This window comes from Chenopodium album, chromosome 7, assembly GCF_948465745.1.
Source record: "Chenopodium album chromosome 7, dcCheAlbu1.1, whole genome shotgun sequence".
Classification (NCBI taxonomy): domain Eukaryota; kingdom Viridiplantae; phylum Streptophyta; class Magnoliopsida; order Caryophyllales; family Amaranthaceae; genus Chenopodium; species Chenopodium album.
In genome coordinates, this window is record NC_137840.1 from 64,241,784 (window position 1) to 64,258,171 (window position 16,388).

Below are 16,388 nucleotides of genomic sequence, written 5' to 3' on the forward strand. Positions count from 1 at the left end.
GAGGCAGGTTGGGCCCTTGCCTGAGCTTCAGCGGCTCGCTGTTCAGCCTCCAACTCCTGCCGCTCAGCTTCTTCCTCGGCTTGTTCAGCCTGAAGGATCTCATGCTCAGCAGGAGTGCGCGGCATACAGCATGTGCGGATCTTCGGGGTCCTGAGCCCAAAGCGCACACTTGGACCAATCCAGCGAGGGCTCAGCATGGAGAGCCAACCTCCGAGCCACCTTAAACCCATTAATGTAGCCCATCTCATATTCTTCTTGGGTGTAAAGGCGGACTTGGAGTAGGGCTTCAGCATCAGCCAACCTCTTTTGACTCTCCTCCAAATCCTTTTTAGATTTTTCCAACTCTTCCGAGAGTTTGGAGGAAGAAGTCTTCTGCTCATTGAGCTCCAGCTGGACGTTGGAAGCTTCGGTCTTGGCTTGAGTCAGCTCATCTCCTTTGACTCTCAGCTTATCTTCCAACTCCTTCAGCTTTTGGTCCTGGCTCTCAGCAGCAGCTTGGGCAGCAGAAAAGTGGAAATCCCTGACCTGTAGAGCCTGTTCAGCAGCCATCCTGCTGGCTTCGAGAGCTTCCAGCTGCTGCTGCACTTCAGCTTGCGCAGCAGCTCCCTCTTGAATTCGGCTCTCAATAGCAGCTTTAAATTTGGAGATGTCCACTCCCATTTGCTCCTGAAGGAATTTCTCCCCTTCCACCAGCGGGGGAAAAACTTCCTTCTCCATAGCCGAACAGAAGGTCTGAATGGCTTCAGCAGCCCTCTTTTCATACTCTTCGCTCTGCTGTTGCTTCTCTTCAGCAGCCCGCTGCTTCAGCTCGGCAAGCTTCGCCTCCTCCCGGGCAATTTTCGCCTCCTCCCAAGCGTGCTCCAGCTTATCTTGGAGGGTGTCAATCAACTCTACAGTAAGAGTCTGATTGTGCACAACCTGTTTGCAGGGGCACATCAGTTGAAGAAAAAAAAAAAAAAAAAAAAACAGCTAACAGGTTGAGTACCTGCATCAGCAAACGCTGGTTGTCTCTTGCAGGGTCAGGGACCCTTCGGCTGGATTCTCCCATCCCAGCCGTGGCCTTCAGCGACCACACTCTCGCCCGGTCCACTTCGGACATGCCAGATAGGTCGCCGAAGTAACCTACAGCCCCTTCACGGTTCTGGCCCCAAATTCGTTCCCAAACAGGTTCTGGGACTGTGATTCGGGGGGCCGAGAAACCCAAATCTCCAGAGTTCAGCGTCTGGAAGGAAGGGAAGGATGATGATGGAGCTTCTTGAGTCTTAGATGGCTCGGCATCCCCCTTCTTCTCAGCAGAGTCAATTACTATGACCTCCGCTGCTTCATCAGGTGTGAGGACGAAAGCCTCAACCTCTCTTGCAATATCGGCTGTGAAACCCTCAGCATTGGGCATCACAGCACCCTCATCTCTGTGCTCAGCAGCACTCTCTTGAGCTTCCTCTTGAACCCCTCCCTTAGGATCGGGAGTTTTCTGATCCACCTCCATCTCGGGAGGTGGCGGAGGGGTCCTTGGGGGTGATTGAGCCGGCGACCGGGGAACCCTCGGCGATCCACCGCCTTCCTCAGGTTCCCTTATCTCGATGCCGATGGTCATCGGCCTCCTTTGAAAGTCATGAGGGCCGATGATGGCCATTCTTCGTCGCCTTTTTTGAAGCGGCTGATCATCCATGTCTGAGTCTTCAGACTCTTCTTGTACCTGGTCTTCGGGACGAGCGGGGGCTTTACCCTCTCTCTGTCTATTACTCTCCTCGGACTGTAAAAGACAAGGGGGGACGAAGGGTATGAGTAGCAGCAAAGAAAGCAACAGCAAGCAAAGCTGAAAAGCTAAGTCTAAAGAACTCACCGAAGTCTTCAGCAAAGCCTCGTCTTCTTCAGCTTCCCTAGCTGCAGCTTCTTCTTCAGCAGCCCTGGAAGACCCCACTCCTCCTTCGCAAGCTTCAATAGCCCGTGCAACCTCTTCGGCTGTACGGGCAGCTTCAGCTTCTTCGTCTAACAGCTGAAACAAGGGATCCCTCTTCTTCTACCAAGGCTTCTGCCTCTGATATAGAGCAACAGCCTCAATTTGGAAATGGGTAGAGTCTAGATGGACTTCCCTATGCTTCGATTCAGTGATAGAAGGAGCCCGAGCAGTTACGACCCGTTCTCGGTTGACGCCGAGACGATCGTAGTTAATGCCGACGTTGGTCTCGTCCCGCTCTGAAAAAAAGGAAGAGGAAAAAGATTAGATCAGCTAGGACGGCACAGCAGAGAAGTACGAAGTAAAAGCAGAGGAAAAAGATATAACTAAAAGGCCTCGGCCCCAGCCGAAGAAACTTACCATCCCTAAACTTTCGGCTGAGGCCGACAGCTGCTAACATGTTCTCTTGGAAGACATAATGCGTATCGGGGAGCCAAGTCTCCGGGATATGCTGCATTCGACCGCTGCCCCCCGGGTTCGGCCGCTTGCCAAAGATATTCTGTTGATTAAGGTTCGGATCCGAACCGTCACCTTCGGGGGGACCCAAGCTTCCCATCTCGGGGTCAGGCTCAGCAAGATACCTGGGGGCACTGAAGACGCAAGGGTGGTCCAGATCTGTGGGCGCCCTAACCCAAATCCATTGACCTCTCCAGTCCTTGTCCGAAGAGTCATTCGGCCACATGGTTAGGTACTGGGGCCGAGACTCAATCCGGTACCACCCAGAGCCGTGATGTCCGTGCCCACTTTGAATATTTGGCACTAGCCGATGGAGCTTTTTGAAGCAGTGCAGGTTCGGCACATACCTGAAGAACTTGCAGACCCATAAGTATGTCATCACCCTTCGGATGCTAATGGGAGTTAGCTGACATAAAGAAATATTATAATGGATCAGCAAGTCTCGGACGAATACGTCCAAAGGGAACCTCAGCCCATACTGAAGTTGTCTTGTATATACCCCCACATACCTCGGGGGTGGACGATGGATTCTATCGGATGCCACGGGCATTCGGCACCAATACCCATCAGCTTCGAGGATGCCGTAATGCAACTCGATCTGCTCGGCAAACCGATACTGCTCAGCATTCTCTACCCACCATGAGTAGGGGCGGTTCTTTATCATGGCCGAAGCCACTTCAGCGTTCTCCCACTCCGAAAACCCAGGAAGGATATCCCAAAGGACGGCGGGAACTTCATCATCTCGCCCAGAAACGCTCGTCCCCTCCGTTCCCTGAGGAGGAGCCGAAGAAATAGGAGTCGCCCTAATCCCTTCAGCAGGGTCAGATTTTACTCTCTGTCCATTCCAGGTCCCCGTCCTGTTCCTAGGATCGGGAATCGGCCTTGCTCTTCTTGGAACACGGGCCCTACCTCTAACTTCCCTCGCCATTGTTGAGTTTCGAAGAAAACTCGAAAAATAAGGAAAAAGAGTTCGAATTTGAAGAAAAATAAAAACTAAAATCAAAGGGGAATTACCTTAATCTGAAGCGAAAGTCGCCGATTGACGAATTGGTATTGACGAGTCTCAGTTTCTAAGCTCAATGCTCGGGGAATTTGCGAAGTTTTGAAGCGGGTTCTGGGGTTCTCTCGAAAATTTTGGAGTCTGTGAAAGAAATGAGAAGAGACGGTGCGCTCCTTGATTATATGTCCAGAAATGGGAATTTTGGGAGTCCGTGCCTTAATCTCTCTTAAATACCCTAGTGAGTAACCGTTAAACACATGATCTCGTGGCTAAACCGCCCATTATCCGTCCAACTTCCACAAATTATTCGCCCAACCGCCGTCATTTCCTTAATTGCGGTTTAAATTCAAATTTTTTGGATTAATTAAATCATTTACTTCCCTCCTTTTTCTGATTAATCAAACCCGACCCGTCATCCTTCCAGGCCGGGTCGGGGGGGCAAGTTGTTTGGGTCCAATTTATTCCAATTGGGCCTAGTTATTAAATGATCCAATTAAAAGCCCAAGGTCAAGGTTCATCTCTCAAATTATGCTAAAGACAAGGTCAGTCCACCAGACATGTCAATTGGGCCACGGCCCACATTCTCCATATGTGCTAAGGTATAAAAGCCTTCAATTCATTCATTTGTAGATAGACACAAAAGCCTCAAGCAATTAATTCTCTTGCATAGCTTTCTCTCTCTACACGTTGTACTGACTTTAGCATTGGAGGGGCCTTCCTCGGCAACACCCCCGAGGCTAGTTTACGTGTGTTTGCTGTGCAGGAAACCTTCGGCCCAACATCACTTGGACCGAATCCAGTCTTCACCACTTCAACGGGCCTTCGGCAAGGCCCCATTGTTTTCACCCGAAACACCTCGTAGGCTGATGATTGGCCAATGATATCAGTTCAATGTAGCATTTCATCAAGGGTAAAACTTTGGGTGGCCTCCATAATGCATTTTCGAGTTGTTGAAGCTTGAATTGGTGATGGAAGAGGTCTTGGTTTGATCATCCTTAGTAAGAATCCCAATTTTATTCTTCTTACCTTGACTATACCTTTGTTTGCACTCCTTCACCATAACATCAACCCATTCTGAACTAATTGGATTTTTCTTTGTATCACAATAGTTATATCGTGTAACCCTATTAGTTATTATAAGATCGATATCAAACTATTAAAAAAGCAGCTTGTAAATTATGTGCATAAAAGAAATATTCGATTGCTATACTTCTCCAAATGTTCTTTTTTTTTTTTTTTTTGAAAAAAGTCCTAAAGAACATTAAATTTCATTAAATAAAGCCATACGACATCTACAATTGACAACTAACGATAATGAAAACGAATTTATCAAAATCAAACAAGAATAATTAATTGGTAACAATTCGGCACATTCTCGATTCGTTGTCTCATACAACTTTTTGAGTGGATATGTTGTAACACCCTCAAATCTCCCTCTATGGAAATACCAGTATAATACGTATAATTATACCGTAGAGATAGACTTAGGCGTATTACTGTCGCGTGATTACGCAAGGCTACTTAACTTACTAAACAAAACAATACTTTGCAGCGGAAACTTCAAAACTCTTCTTATTAATAATAACTATAAAGGAAAACCAATGTCATGAGTACTCAAATTAAATACAAAGACCAAGATTCCTAATTTTAGTGAAATCAAATCCCGGGACTCCATACATCATTTTATTCACTTCACCTGAAATAACACTGCTTACCATTATAGTAAACAGGGCGAACCAAAACAAATAAGAAGTACGGGTTAGCAAAATATGCTAAGTACGGTAAGTGCAAGATAATTAAACTCAATTTATTTGCAAACATGCTTTAAAACCAGTTCCAATAATTAATCTAATAATTCCAAACTCATGATTCAAAACCAAATTCTCAATATTCCAATCTCAATAATCGATAAAACCAATTCCAATTATTTTAAAACCAACTCCTCATATTATAAAAACAAATTCTTCATAATAAACCAATAAAACCAATAAAACCAATTCCTCTCCCAAGTACGTGTGCACACCCCCCAAGCTAGTCTCCCTATGTTACAAGGCTATTCTTAAGGAAAGACTCGGTCATACAAAGTCCAAGGCCTTATAAATAAACCAAATCCGCATAGTGGGATTATTAACATGCTTATAAAGCATTAATAATAATAATTCAATGATTCAATAAATCCTCTTTTAAATCCAATAATTCAACCTTTAATGAACACAATCCAAACTCGTTTTTAATAAATTCAACATGATTTTAAAATCAATCCCTTTTTAAACATGAATAATAAATTAATTAATCAAAGGAAAAATGGAAAAGAAAAATCCAACCTTTGCACTTTTTCCTCCAAAAAATCCAACCTTCATTTTATTCCTCAAAAATCCAACCTTTATACCCCACCTTCTCCAAAAGATCCATTTGACCTTTAACTTGTTTAACAGGTAGTTTATAATAATTATTATTTTTTTAAATTCTACAAATTTCCCTTCTCACTCACCCTCTTTCTCTCTCCTCCTCATAAACGGAAACAACCAACCCACCCACCAATTCCTCCACCACAAAACGGAAAACAACCACAACAACCCACCACATCATAAAATGCAACCACTGGTCACCTCCTTGCCTCCCCAAAACCCAACCACCTGCTGCCCTGAAACCCTAAGATCCGCCCACTTGCCACCCCGAAACCCCAAGACCCACCCACCTGCCGCCCCAAAATCCCCAATGCCACCCTTCTGCCGCTCCAATATCCAACCCCGACTCTGCCGCGCTCCTCCATCGGAGCTCTAATCTTCTCTCCAACCATGGCTTCGCACTCGGGCCGACTCGACTCAATCAACTCAAAAATGCCGAACAATTTCAGCCATTTTCTTCATCTTCGCAAATCTCTGGTTCAAACCACAGTGTTTACATGAATCAATTATTCCCCAAATCGAATTCAAGCTTCAAATTAAGCAGCGAAAATTCATTACAAGCCGATGTTCTTAGATTAAGCAAAGATGTATTCTTGGTTGATTCATGAATTAGAACCCCTAGAATTTGTTTACAATACGAGTTAATTGGGGTGAAGAACAAGAACAAAATCAAAATTTGGTAGTTGGTGATTAACAAGCAGATGTTGGAGAGGTTTTTCATTGATTTGGTTGTTGGTGATTCGATTGGCTGGGTGGTTTGGAGTTGGTACGGTGGTTTTGGAGTTGGTACGGTGGGAGAATGGGGTTGCTAGGTTCTGGTGGGCGGTGCGCGGTGGGGATAGGGTGGTCAGGGAAGGAGGGTGGGGCGGGGTTTTCAGAATTTGTTTTGCTTTTTTTTTTTTTCTTTTAATTATTTTTGTTTTTTAATAATAAAAAAAAATTATTGACCAATTAATGGCGGACACTTGGCATATAACTTGCAAAAATCGGTCATCAACAGGTAATGGATCTTTTGGAGAAGGTGGGGTATAAAGGTTGGATTTTTGAGGAATAAAATGAAGGTTGGATTTTTGGGAGGAAAAAGTGCAAAGGTTGGATTTTTCTTTTCCATTTTTCCTTAATCAAAACATATTATAAAAATCAATGCTCCAATTTAATTATTAAAACCAATCTTTTAAACATACTTTTATTTCATAAACCATAATTCAAGTCAATTTAATTCAAGCAACATAATCATTCAAACATGTTCATTCAAATCGATCACTTTCAAGGTATCTAGCCACCTAACGAACCTTGATCCTTGCTTAGCAAAAAATTACTTCAAAAGAACTCTCAAGTAGCTTGATAAAAAACACCCTACAAATAAATATAACCTTAATTAATATAAGGTTATCAAATAGTCACAAACAATTAAATTAAACCCTCCCAACTATATGTACATGAACCTTTTAAATTAATTAAAATATAATTAAAACTACTCATAATAATTTTATATTAATCTCCCATAATAATAATAATAATAATAATAATAATAATTGAATAAGAGAAAAGAAGAAGAAAGATAAGAAACCAAGGAGAAAGAAGAATAGGATTTGCATTGGAAAAAGTAGGCAGAACTTGCATAGGCTATAACTCCTTTGTTATAACTTCAAATTGGGTGATTCTCGAGCCTAACCTCATGGATTTTTTGAGAGGAATAATTTTCTGTGAAACGTCAATACCCCTAAACTGACCAGAAGTGCTCGAAAAATGGGATAATTTGTGTAAATTGAGGAGAAGAAAAGAAGAGAATTGGTGTGAAGAATGTGAGAGGTATGAAGGGGTATTTATAGGCTAACTCATGCAAGAATTAGGGTAGAAAATGTAGGAAGAATTATGGTAAGTAGGGGTTTAAGGGATTACTTGGAGAAGTGAGTAAAGATTTAAGGAAAGTTTTAATATTGAAGAGATTGTGTATAATTGAATATGGAAGGTATGTATGTCATGAAAAATCTTAAGGAAATTGGGATTACTTGGGGAATAATTAATAAGAATGAATGGCAAGAAAATATAATGATTTGATATTAAAAAAATGGAGAATTAGAATTAAGGAAAATAGGAGATTTTAAGGAGATAATTAAAAATACAAATTACCAAAATATTTTTTCCAAAATCTACATGGGATGGCCGAAATTTTTTATTTTTCCTAAGCTCATATTTTCGGCCCTCCTATTTAGTATTTAGGAAATTATTTTGCTAGTTTTAAGAAATTAAAATAATTGTGTAAATAATATTTATTGAATAAAATAACTAAATAATAAAATACCAAATATTCACCAAATAATTTAACTAATAAAATCAGATTTTCACATAGGAAAATCCAAAATTTATTAGTCATACAAATGGGATTTTCGGACTTATTAAAAAAATAATAAAATATAGCTTTTGCCTTAATTAAAATATTCGAAATATATAAATAATCCGGTTTTTAAAATAGGATAAATGGATAATAAATCTTATCTAAAATAATAATTTGTTTTTAAAATACTTTTGGCGCCAAAATTCAAAAATCATTTTGGCTCCAAGATTTAAATAGTAAGTTGAATGGCTAAAATACCCTTTTTAGAAAATAATAATTAATTAATTAATTAGGAAAATACGTATGAAAATATGGGGTATTACATCCGTCGTCGCTTCGCAATTTCGTGAGAAAGTTAATTCTTGTACTAATTCCGTAACTCGAATTCAAGCCATAATAAATCGTAGCTGATATGTCCAATTTATATAGCGTTTTACCCCCGTCCCGCGGTCATAATTAGTAGTGTTTTTGGCTCCTTAGAGCCACTTTTATTACTAATTTGTGTTTTCTAGTGTTTTCGAAGTTTTAGTTGTATTTTACAGGAAATTGCACTTTTGGAGCATTTTTCCGGGTTTTTATGGATCAACTACGGAAGCTAGAAAGACACGGCCATTTTGAAGTCCAGGATCGGTGAGAGCCAATGATTAAGGGCTCGGTATGAGATACCGGGGCTATTGGATCGATTAATCAAGACCCGATGAGGAAACTTAGATTGGGCCGAGGAATTGAGCCCAATCAAAATCCAAGCCTCGAAGAAGAAGACCGGGCTCAATCGGGCAAGCATACGCCCGATCGGGCGGCTGCGCGCATAAAGACCCTCAAGGAAGAGGCGCGCCCGATCGGGTGAGCGTAAGCTCGATCGGGCGCGGCACACCAGCAGCGGGCAAGGCAAAAAAGGCGGGCCCGGTCGGGCGGCCCTTCACCCGATCGGGCGCGTGTTTTTTTCTCAGAGCTGATTAGATTAGTTTTAATTTTTGTTTTGAGGAATGTTTAAGTACGAATTATGTACGTAATTTTGGATGACCTTCTTTTTTAGATTTTCTCTCTCTACTTAGGATATTTCTCTCTCTTAAATTCTCTCTCAACTTTTGTTCTTAATTACTTTTCATTAATCCAGATTTCTTTTGTTAACAATTCCTTTTCTTTCAATTTCAGTTATTTTATTTACTTCTTTGATTATGCTTTGCTTTATTTATTTGATTAGTTTAGTTATGATGATGCTTGAGTAGTTTTATTTCTAGGGTTTATGGGGATCTAATAAATGATATGAAGGGGTAATTTTGTGATTGTTAATTATCAATGCTGGTTAATTTCCTATCGATTGATTTAATGCTATGCAATTAGGTTTGGCCAGATTTAATTGTATGAGTTTAGCAATATTAATTCGAGATTCGACATATGAGAATTGATGTTTAGGCTTATTAGTTTCAATAGGCGGATTAATTTATAAATGGTTAAGTCGAGATTCGACAGATGAGATTTAATACCGGTAAATTAACTCTGTGATTATAATACGTAGCGAAAGCCCTTTATAATCCGATTAATCAATGCTTGATGATTGCTTATTATGATTTGCCCTGCAATATTGTTTATTAGTGAACCTATGCCCTAGGTCTTTTAATATTTGATTTTCCCCTACTTTATTTCTTTCGACCTTATTCTTCGTAGTATAGAATTTATTCCCAAAAATATTGGTTAATTAGATAATTTAGATTATAATAATTAATTAGGAGTAGAAAGACTTGTTTCCCCGTGGAGTTCGACCCTACTTCCCTATCTACTTTACTTAGAGGACTTAGGTATTTACTTTTGATTAGGGGATACGACTTTACCCTGTCAGTAGCCCCGCACAATCGGAGACCAAATAAAACCTTGTCTTTCGAAGGAGTCCGAAAAACCTTGTCTTTCGAAGGAGATCGAAAATACCTTGTCTTTCGAAGGAGATAGACCCTTTCTTTCGAGGGAGACATTATTATTGTAACCTTAGAAACAAAAAGCTTAAAAGAAAATAAAGATTGGGACTTTCCACCGGTGAAATCTGATGGAAGCCCCTTCAAAATTAACAATGAAGGCTAGAGTTTAGGAGAGAGAAGAGAGAAAGGAGGCTAGGGTTTTTTTTTTTTTTTACTTGGTACTTCTCCAAATGTTCTAACATTAACTTAACATTCCATAATTTAGTCTTACCATCAAATCATGTTGCCATGAGGATTCCTCGTGAGGAAAACCAACTTCCTCACCACCGTGAAGCCCTAGAGGAAAATTTTCCACATTCATTTTCCTCATGAGCAAATTTCCAAAAACTTTGTAAAAAAAAAAAAGGGTTTTTCTATACAGTGACCTTACAAGAATCACTTTTCTACGTTGTGCCCTTGCTTATATGACTTTCTACAGTGTAAACCGAAGGAACAATTAGTAACTGTACGGTAACCTACGTCAGCAAGCATTTATGACGGACGTTGGTGTGGCATTTATTCCGTCACCTAACTCGTACTGCATACTAAACTTTCTCTCTCCTTTTAAATTCCCTCCTCTTCTCTTACTTCTCTTTACTTCCATCTGTTTCATTCAATGATCATAAACCCTAAGACGCAATTTTTCAGCTAAAAAGAAGCAAATTGTTGTGGATAATTTGGTGTTTCTCCCTGTGACATACATGCTTGTAACTTAAAAAGACGCAATTGGCAACGAAGGTATGTACTATGCTTGTAACTTCGACCCTTCGTAGTTGTTCCATATTTGGTGAATTATGTAATGTTTGAGATGTTATACGCATAAAGTTGATAAATTTGTTTGGTAAGTAGTGTATTTGGTGGTTTGGTTTTGATTAAGTGCGTGATTGTTTGTGGGTAATCTTGTTAGGTTAATTGTTTGTGCTTGATTATTTGTGGGTAATTTTGTTACCATAATTTTGTGATTGTATCATGGCTTTGTTGAGGTTAAATATAGCGTGGGTATGATGAGTGTGTTTGATGTTAAATTGCTTACATTTTGATATATTTACTGGAAACAACTTGCAGATGGATGACGAGAGGATTTTGAAAATCCACTATGGTGCTAATTGTGTTGATTTAACAATTGATGATGTGGATAAGTGTTTGTTAATTGATGTGTTTAATGATATGTGTGAGGAATTTGCAAATAGAGGGTTCGAGTTACCCTGGGCTGCATTATTGTTAGGGAAATTCTCAACGGTACTCATCAGATTAATTTTTTTCTCAATGGTAAACACTAAAATATTAAATTATCTATGGTAATCTATAATTTATAAAACTAATATAATGGTAACATTAGTTAAGCATTTTAAGCAAATATTAACCATGGTTAATGTTTTAGAAGGGAGGGAAAAGAGAATGTCTAAAGTACCCTTATGTTTAAAAAAAAAAAAAAAAAAACCCACTCACTTCTTCTCCTCCCCCAACCCAGCCAGCTCTTGCTACCCACGACCCGGCGCCGACTCCAACAGCCATTTCCTTTCTTTTTTTTTCACGGTGCCCACCATAATCATCATCATCTCATCATCATCATTTCACCATTAACAGCACACCCACCATCACTCATCATTTTCACCATTTATAGCAGCTTTAGGTTTCGATGAAGATTTAATCGGGCTAGCGGATTTGCGTTCAACGAATCTGTTCAACAACTGCGACGGCCAGAAATCGGTAACATGAATCTAATGCTAACTTCACGAACCCTAGGTCTAGATCGACGTGGTTGTTGGGGATTTGCCGGCATCGGAATTGAAATTTCAAATGATATTTGCGGTTTAAGGTTTTTCGACACCATTGTTGCCTTGTTGATTGGGGTTTTTCGAGGGTTGGGGTTGTGCCTTAAGGGTTTAGAGTTTCGTGGGGGTAGGAATGGGGGCTGGTGGCTCGTGCGGCGCCGGCGCCAGAGGCTCTGAGGGAAGGGGGATCGAGGCTAGACGTGGGTGGTGGCTGCGGTTCACTGGTTGTGGTGGTTAGGGGAAATTGTGTTTGGTATTTTTTTTTTTGAAATAATTTAATTGTTTAAAAAATATTAGAAAATCTTATTTTTTAAGGATATATTAGTCATTTCACCTTTAGTTAACTATGGTTAGCCTTATAATTGTAGATTAATCTCATTAATGTCACCACTGACATAAATAGCTGATTACCAAAGATAATTTGATTTTTTGATGTTTACCATTGAGAAAAATAAAAAGTTTAAGAGTACCATTGAGAATTTCCCTTATTGTTATAAGGAGAAGGTTATTATCACTACAAGAAAAATCTCTTTTCGTAGCGATTATTTTGTAGCGATTGTACATTCGCTACAATATGCAAGTATGTTTGTGAAATAATTAAGGATGTTGTATGATTTTTACAATCGTCATGAATTTTCCATATTAAATCGATACGGAAAACATAATAATACATATCAACACTATTTTTACACATTTATATAATTTTGAGAAATCGTATCATTTACAATCGCCACTAAATCCTAAAAATCGATACGAAAAGCCTTTTCAACACTAGATATATAAATATTTTTGACAAAAAAATACATAAAATATGTCATAGCTTATTGGTGAAACATTTAATATAAGAGTTTGAGGTTGCATGTTCGAATCTTGTAAAGATCATACGCATGTTTTTTTTTTTTTTGAAGAAAATGAGTTAAACATTTATAGCGATTGTAATCGTTACAATAATCACCGCGATTGGATGTATTTTTTCGTATCGATTATTGAGGCCAACCCCAGCGATATTGAAAACCACTACTAAAGGCTAAGGCAACGGGGGATATTATATCGAATGACCATTCGTTGGGAAAGCTTTTTGTTGCAATTACAATCGATACTAAAGGTTAAAATAATCGCTACGAAAAGGTTATTTTCTTGTAGTGATTAAGTTAGTGGATGATGGGACAATGATGAAAATGTTTGAGAATATGGAAGGAAAAGTGATAGATGTGTGGGTGGGTTGTTTGAGAGAGTCTAGCTTTATAATGAATTTGGCTAGAACAGTTAAACCCCAACAAATTTTTCCCAAGGCAAGTAATGTCACTAGGCCTGCTTGTTCTGTCCCATCTTCTTGTGGGCCATCTTCATGTACTGGCCCATCTTCAACTACTGGCCCAACACTTATAACTGGGCCAAGTAATATTGTTGGCCCACCTTCTACAAGTCTATCTAACCCAACCACATTTCAATTGGAATTTATAAACAAAGCTCAATTAAATCTGCCCCACGTAGGTCTTTTATGCCAAAGATACCCTCCAGGAAAAACAAACAACCAGTACAAGTTGAATCTGGGGCTTTAACTATAGGAGAACCTGTTAGGAGGAGCCCAAGGTTGACCACATCCCTTTCACCTCCAAAGGTGACCCTTCCTTTAAGTCAGCCTAGGAGATTACCAAGGTTGCTTGAAGAAATTTCTCCTCACTCTCCCCCACATATCACACTATCTACTGATGCATACTTTAACAAATATGCTTCTGACCTGTCACCTCTTACACTCAGAAGAAGTCCTAGGCTTTTACAAAGTATTCCCAGCCCTAATCTTAGGAAGGCACCTTTGAACCCTCCACCAGAAGCTAACCAAAATGAACCCCCAACTGAGCCTTTGAGAAAAACCAGGTCATGTCAAAGTAGAGTCCTTCTCTTTCCACATGGCAAGAAAATGCCTAACACCACTGCAAGGGTAAAGGGACTATTTGTTCCTTTTAGTCAGACTTCACAAACTGTACCAGAAGAAGAGAGTAGTAGGGGGTGCAGGAGAAGGGGTGTTGGGGTCCAACATAGTGATGGTGCTGGTGTGCATAGTGATGATGGTACTGGTGTGCATAGTGATGATGGGAGTTGTTCTGACACTGATGGTGAATACATGCCTGAAGGACAGGAAGATAAGGAGACTGAGAGTGAAGGTGAGGATACTGATCCAGATGAAGTGGAGGAGAATGTGGCAGATTTACTAAATCAAAATTATGTTGATGGAGGTTGGGTGCCTTTTAGGTGTAATGAGAAGTTTTATGAATTGGATGGGGGTTACATAAGTAAGCTGTATAATAATGGTGAGGTATATGATGATGCAGAAATGGGAAGAATTGCATTAAGACCATGGCAAATGTTTGTTGACAGGGACCACTTTAAGGATGCACTTAGAGACTTTTGCATCCAAGAAGGTTTTAGTTTGGTTGTTAGGAAAGCAGAGCATGATAGATATACTATTGAATGTGCTGACAGTAGATGTAGATGGAGAATACATGCAAGTGTGCTTTTAGATGGGATCACCTGGGAAATAAAAAGCATTAAGCATGGACACACTTGTGACATGAATATGGTAAACAATCCCATGTGCAACTGCAAGTGGGCTGCTAGAAAGTTAGTGGAAAATATTAGAGCAAGTCCAGAAATCAAGGGGAAAGCTCTAAATCATTACTTTGGGAGAGGTATGGTGTTACAATGGATACCTCTACCCTGTACAAGATGAAGAGTATTGCAATGGAGATCATACAGGGAGGACATGATGAGTCTTATTTGAATCTGAATGTGTATTGCCAGTTGCTCAAGGAAAGAAACCCTAGGTCCGTTGCATTCTGCACATGGAAGGAACTGCATCAACTTGAGCCAAACCTCTAGTTCAAGTCAATCTTCATCAGCTTTGCTGCACAATTTGAGGGTCTTATTTAAGGTTGCAGAGGCTTAGTTGGTGTTGATGATTGCCATTTGAAAGGCAACTGTGGAGAAATACTCTTGTCAGTTGTGGCATTAGATGGGAATAATGAAATATTCTCTGTTGTTGTAGCTGTTGTGGACACAGAGAACAAGTCAAGCTAGTCTTGGTTCTTCCACCACCTCAAGAACATTCTGACTAGAACAGGAAGAGTTGATTGGACAATAATGTCAGATCAGCAGAAGGTATGCAATTCTCTTGCACTCTTAAATTGCATGATGTATATTTTAATTGCCCAAACTTCATGATAACATAATGTGTTACTTTTTTTAGGGAATTAACCCCTCTTTGGATCAAGTGTGGCCAACAGTTCCAAGAAGATATTGTGCAAGAAATTTATGCAAGAATTTCAAGTCTAAGTATCCAGGTATACTCATGCACAAACTGTTTTGGGCAGTGACTAATGCTTATTCAGCATTCAGCTTCAAGAAAAAGCACTTCAAAAAATTGCTTCTATTGCTGGACTTGAAGCTGTTAAGTGGTTCAAAGATATTGGTCCCCTTGACAGATGGACAAGGTGGAAATTTGACTGCCAACTGTCTTGTGATGAGAATACAAATAACTTTGTAGAAAGTTTTAACAACACAATTGGTGTTGATAGAAGTTGTCCCATACTCACATTACTTGAAAGTAATGCATTTTCTTAGTTACAACAGTTTTATTCACATCAAGTATTGCTAACTTTTCCTCATTTTATAATCACACGAGTTAGAAGAATTGCTATGGTTAGGCATGCTACAAGGCAACAACTTGCTAACCAGTAGGTGGAGGAAGGTATATGCCCTAACATTAGGGAGAGGGTTAGGGTGCTCACAAAAGAGTCTAGAAAATGCCATGCATATCCTTCTAGTAGGGGTGAGTATGAGGTATCTGAGGGAAGGAGTATGCTCCCTGTGTCACTGAATAACTGGTCATGTGTGTATGGTACGTGGCAAGTAAATGGTATTCCATGTAGGCATGGAATTAGGGCTATCATTGATGCTGGGAAGGATCCAACTGATTTTGTCGGGGAGTGGTACTCCGTGTCCAGGTACAAGTTAGCTTACAATGGCAACATATTGCCTATTCCTGATCCTGGTCAGTGGCCTGAGATGGATGTTCCTAAGCTACTCCCTTCTACAATGAAAAGAAGCGTTGGAAGACCTTCTAGAAATAGGAGAAGAGAAGAAGGGGAAAAGAGAAAAGGGAAGAGGTCTGCTACTGTGTAATGCTCAAACTGCAAACAATTTGGGCATAATTTAACTACTTGCAAAGGTGGTCCAACTAAGAAGGAAGTGCTACAGCAGCAAGGGAAGACATCCACCACTTCTAACACTACCAGAAAGGCTAAGAGAAATACAAGGCCAGAAGCAAGTCAGACTGACACTGCAGTAAACTTGATTGATCAGATGATTGGGATGAACTCAACTGATACAGGTGCAGAGTGCTCAAGCCAACCAGTCTTAAGAAAAAGAAACAAGCAACCAGCTGCAGAAGGCCCTTCTTCTCAACCTGCCCCAACAACAATAACTTCTATGAATGAAAGCAT